The sequence below is a fragment of the Bufo bufo genome, chromosome 9 (assembly GCF_905171765.1).
Source record: "Bufo bufo chromosome 9, aBufBuf1.1, whole genome shotgun sequence".
Lineage (NCBI taxonomy): Eukaryota > Metazoa > Chordata > Amphibia > Anura > Bufonidae > Bufo > Bufo bufo.
The window spans coordinates 5,186,012-5,191,676 of record NC_053397.1 but is presented as its reverse complement, the minus strand read 5'-3'; the positions used below and the strand labels follow the sequence as shown (position 1 = coordinate 5,191,676).

Below are 5,665 nucleotides of genomic sequence, written 5' to 3'. Positions count from 1 at the left end.
AGACAGCACAGAAGAGGTGGGGGTGAGGAAGAAAGAAGGGGTGCAGAGAGGGGAGAGGAAGCGAGATTGGGGGAGCGAGTGTAAGACAGCACAGAAGAGAGGTGCGGAAGAAAGAAGGGGTGCAGAGAGGGGAGAGGAAGCGAGATTGGGGGAGTGAGTGTAAGACAGCACAGAAGAGAGGTGGGGGTGAGGAAGAAAGAAGGGGTGCAGAGAGGGGAGAGGAGGCGAGTGAGCACAGAAGAGAGGTGCGGAGTGAGGAAGAAAGAAGGGGTGCAGAGAGGGGAGAGGAGGCGAGATTGGGGGAAGTGAGTGTAAGACAGCACAGAAGAGAGGTGAGGAAGAAGAAGGGTGCAGAGAGGGGAGAGGAAGAGAGATTGGGGGAGTGAGTGTAAGACAGCACAGAAGAGAGGTGAGGAAGAAAGAAGGGGTGCAGAGAGGGGAGAGGAAGTGAGATTGGGGGAGTGAGTGTAAGACAGCACAGAAGAGAGGTGAGGAAGAAAGAAGGGGTGCAAAGAGGGGAGAGGAAGCGAGATTGGGGGAGTGAGTGTAAGACAGCACAGAAGAGAGGTGGGGGTGAGGAAGAAAGAAGGGGTGCAGAGAGGGGAGAGGAGGCGAGTGAGCACAGAAGAGAGGTGCGGGTGAGGAAGAAAGAAGGGGTGCAGAGAGGGGAGAGGAGGCGAGATTGGGGGAGTGAGTGTAAGACAGCACAGAAGAGAGGTGAGGAAGAAAGAAGGGGTGCAGAGAGGGGAGAGGAAGCGAGATTGGGGGAGTGAGTGTAAGACAGCACAAACGAGAGGTGCGGGTGCGGAAGAAAGAAGGGGTGCAGAGAGGGGAGAGGAGGCGAGATTGGGGGAGTGAGTGTAAGACAGCACAGAAGAGAGGTGGGGGTGAGGAAGAAAGAAGGGGTGCAGAGAGGGGAGAGGAGGCGAGTGAGCACAGAAGAGAGGTGCGGGTGAGGAAGAAAGAAGGGGTGCAGAGAGGGGAGAGGAGGCGAGATTGGGGGAGTGAGTGTAAGACAGCACAGAAGAGAGGTGAGGAAGAAAGAAGGGGTGCAGAGAGGGGAGAGGAAGAGAGATTGGGGGAGTGAGTGTAAGACAGCACAGAAGAGAGGTGCGGGTGAGGAAGAAAGAAGGGGTGCAGAGAGGGGAGAGGAAGTGAGATTGGGGGAGTGAGTGTAAGACAGCACAGAAGAGAGGTGAGGAAGAAAGAAGGGGTGCAGAGAGGGGAGAGGAAGCAAGATTGGGGGAGTGAGTGTAAGACAGCACAGAAGAGAGGTGCGGGTGAGGAAGAAAGAAGGGGTGCAGAGAGGGGAGAGGAGGCGAGATTGGGGGAGTGAGTGTAAGACAGCACAGAAGAGAGGTGGGGGTGAGGAAGAAAGAAGGGGTGCAGAGAGGGGAGAGGAGGCGAGTGAGCACAGAAGAGAGGTGCGGGTGAGGAAGAAAGAAGGGGTGCAGAGAGGGGAGAGGAGGCGAGATTGGGGGAGTGAGTGTAAGACAGCACAGAAGAGAGGTGAGGAAGAAAGAAGGGGTGCAGAGAGGGGAGAGGAAGAGAGATTGGGGGAGTGAGTGTAAGACAGCACAGAAGAGAGGTGCGGGTGAGGAAGAAAGAAGGGGTGCAGAGAGGGGAGAGGAGGCGAGATTGGGGGAGTGAGTGTAAGACAGCACAGAAGAGAGGTGCGGGTGAGGAAAGAAGGGGTGCAGAGAGGGGAGAGGAGGCAAAATTGGGGGAGCGAGTGCGAGACAGCACAGAAGAGAGGTGCGGGTGAGGAAGAAAGAAGGGGTGCAGAGAGGGGAGAGGAGGCGAGATTGGGGGAGTGAGTGTAAGACAGCACAGAAGAGAGGTGAGGAAGAAATAAGGGGTGCAGAGAGGGGAGAGGAAGAGAGATTGGGGGAGTGAGTGTAAGACAGCACAGAAGAGAGGTGCGGGTGAGGAAGAAAGAAGGGGTGCAGAGAGGGGAGAGGAGGCGAGATTGGGGGAGTGAGTGTAAGACAGCACAGAAGAGAGGTGCGGGTGAGGAAAGAAGGGGTGCAGAGAGGGGAGAGGAGGCAAAATTGGGGGAGCGAGTGCGAGACAGCACAGAAGAGAGGTGCGGGTGAGGAAGAAAGAAGGGGTGCAGAGAGGGGAGAGGAGGCGAGATTGGGGGAGTGAGTGTAAGACAGCACAGAAGGGAGGTGCGGGTCAGGAAGAAAGAAGGGGTGCAGAGAGGGGAGAGGAGGCAAGTAAAAATGCAAGAGAGCAAAAGGCACAGGTGCAGAGGGGGTAACAAGGGGGCACTTAAGATTGGGCAGAGGTTGTAAAGATGCCCGATAGAGCACACAGCTCTGCGGAGAAAGAAGGTGGAAGGTTTAGGTCTGACGGGGAATCTTCTTTGTTGGATCTCACAATGAAGAGATCTTAAAGGGTTTCTGTCACCAGAATTAACCCATTACACTAGCTGACATTAGTGATGTGCACCTAACTAGCCTAGTCCTACTTTTATCAGTGCCCCCGTTACTGCAGAAATAAATATGCTAATTAGCCTCTGGGTGCAGGGGGGCGTTGCCCCTGCTCCTAGAGGCTCCGTTCTCCCACCTCTGGCCACGCCCTTCTACACTAGATTGACAGGGCCAGGCAGCGTTGGTCTCCTCCTGTCTGCCGTGTAAATCTCGCGACTGCGCCGTCCCATTCAGTATTCGGCGCAGTGAATGAAGGGCGCTCGCCGGCTTCCTCACTGCGCCAAATACTGAACGGTGCAAGATTTCCCTAGCGCACAGCTCCGGCAGGTGGAGACCAACGCTGCCTGGCCCTGTCAATCTAGTGTAGAGGCCAGAGGTGGGAGAACAGAGCCTCTAGGAGCAGGGGCAAGGCCCCCCCTGCACCCAGAGGCTAATTAGCGTATTATAAAAGTTATATTTCTGCAGTAACGGGGGCACAGATAAAAGTAGGGCTAGTTAGGTGCACATCACTAATGTCAGCTAGTGTGATAGGGTTAATTCTGGTGACAGAAACCCTTTAAGAGAACTTGTCCCGAGCACCGTCCCGAGGCAGAGAGAGGGCTTTACAGCAATACTCTCGTCCTCCTCCTTCCTCTCTCCCCCGGGGAAAGCTTCTTCCTCAGCGTCCTCGCTCCCCCTTCCCCATTACTGAGGCCGCAGGAAAAGTACACAAAGCAAGACGGAAACAATAAGGAAGAAGCTCGGAGAGCTGGGAGTCCATGATGAAAGGAGCTTAATGCTGGCAGACAGGCAGTAAATAGTAAATGGATGAGAAGATGAGGGACAAGCAAGAAATAATGAGACGCGAGGACATGGGAAGTAGTGTCAGGCGAGACAGCACGCGGCGGGGGTAGAGAACAAGCACGCTCTCCGCAGCGCCCGCGCCGCTCCCCCCTCCTGTCTCCATCTCTCCCTTTTCCATCCAATTCGTCACTTCTCTTGGTCTCAGATCTCATTTTCACCTGAGAACAAACAGCAGGTGGCAATTTACACTTCCCCACAGCCAGGAACGGCTCCCTCCTCAGCCTGCAAAGTGTTAACGCGGCTCCTTATAAAGATCACGCGCTAAAGAAATAAAAGCTCACGCGTCCACCCGAAACATACTGGATGTATCCGAGCGCCCCCCACCGGCCAGGTAACGCTGGTCCGGGTGACAGCCGCCTGCTAAGATGTGGATATAGTGACTGCTATAGGGCGCACAGCCGTGACAGTGATCCAAGCAGCGCTGCAGCAGCTGTCCAGTAATATTGGGGTGCACCCGCCAGGCATTAACCAGGGGAGCAGCATCTTATCATTACGCCAGATGCAGTCCTATGTAAACGCCATCATAGAAAGTTCTGCATCTTCCTGACTTTGCGCCCCGACCCTTGCGTTCCCGCCCGCCGCCCCCGATCGCTCGCACACAATTACAGCTTGTGAGACAATAAACACTCGGCTGCGACAGCTTTATTCTTATCCAGTCATTAAATAGACAGTTTCTATTGTCTGAGTGACTCGGAACCTGCCCATACGCCATTTCTGATGGACGCCCCCATAAGCTCGTGTGTGCGGGGCGCCGCCCGCCTCTGGTGCCGTCCGCTCTCAGGTATTTTAAGGGGTTCTCCGCTTTGTACAATCCTAGGGTCCGTTCACAAGATGCTGATCACAGGTGGTGAATACCCCCAGCCATCAGCTGGATCTGTGCAGGAACTTGTCAGTAATTTTCCTGCAGCGCCCCCACAGGAGAGCTGAAGAATTACACAGGGCTCATTCAGATCAATGGTCGGTCTAGTACAGGAGAGGTCCTCCTGTCCAAGAGACGCTCTTCAGGACCGCTCTGTCCAAGTGATGAGCTCCTTGAACAGAGAAGACCCTAATAGATTATAGGAGAAGAGGTTTTCTAAGCCGGACAACCCCTTTGATTGAGATGAGCGGCACCAGAGAGGTCTGACCGCTGTTCTCCATTGTACTGGGGGCGCTTGGGTAATGATACAGCAGATCCCCGATTCAGTGCCATTATAACAGAAGTGAATTACACGCCGCACGGGCATCACATTTATCACATGAAAAGCAGCAGCGAAGCGTCACAAGAGACAAGCGGCAGCAAAACCCATAAGGTGCCCTGACACTGATCAGGTCTCTGACAGATGAGCGAACCCTAAAACTCATGCTCTACCCCTATACGCAATTGACTACACAAGGCCGAGGGGTCGGGCTGCTTGTGAGGAGCACAGCGGACCCCCTTCACAAGGCTCGGATACTCTTTGGCACTGATCGAGCAAAGAAGCAGAGACTCCATGTGCAGCGCAACGCAGCTCCGAAAAAAGAGGAAACGCAGCTCTCTAACGCCACCTACAGGCGACTGTCCTGTACGGCACTGCTCCAGACAAGGCGCAGCCGCTTCCAGAATTGTTTTCAACCCACGTTGTCACGGAGGTTACATGCACAGGGCACTATTCACATGACCGGCTGCCATGCCACATCCCTGCCGTCAGTGCAGTTACAGTCGCTTATTATTTAGATTTACAAGGTGACACTTAAAGGGGTTGTCCGTCCTTGGAGCCGCCAACCTCAGTGCTACTAACATGCCCCATTAAATGAGATGACGTTCCATTCAAGGGGAAGGGACGCCGGGGCCTGTGACTGCGTCCTACATTTCGTTTTGGTCTGTGTGGATGGCGCGGCTGTGGTTTCGGGTTGGCACGGACAAAGCATTTTTTTCTCTTAAAGGGGTTGTGTCATCTCAAGCATTGGTGCCATATTGCTATAATATGCCACCAATGTCCCTATCTAAAGAACGGAAAGAGGACCACGTAGGCATCTTATTTCCGTCAGCCCCAGAGAAGTGAATGGCTTGGTGGCTGCGCTTGCGCAGGGAACTTCCGATTGATTTCTATGGGACTTCTGAGCCGCTCAGATATTCTCTGCACTTCCGTAGATATGAACGCAGGGCGGCCAGGCATGTCTCCTCCGCTCTCCTTCACTTTGTAGGCTCTGTTATAGAGACAGCCGCGGGGCCCGGAGGTGGAAGCATCAGACATTTACATTGAGAAGTCCATAGAAGCCCTAGTCCCAGTGAAAAATGGCTGCCTGTGGTGACATTAGTCACTGGCAGACCTGATCTGGTTCTGCCACGCCAGGGTGCACTGGGCAATGACGTGATCTCAATCTGGATGGCTGTGGTGTAGAGCCTAGAACCACCCGCTCTTCAG

General features: G+C 54.4%; 1 long non-coding RNA gene across 1 annotated transcript; it reads left to right on the top strand.

The window, feature by feature from the left end:
- The first annotated feature begins 822 nt into the window (after positions 1 to 822).
- On the top strand, positions 823 to 1,135 carry LOC120978641. The gene is made up of 3 exons (XR_005774147.1): positions 823 to 881; positions 947 to 1,031; positions 1,111 to 1,135. It is a non-coding gene; the product is annotated as an uncharacterized LOC120978641 (long non-coding RNA).
- The last annotated feature ends 4,530 nt before the right edge of the window (positions 1,136 to 5,665 follow it).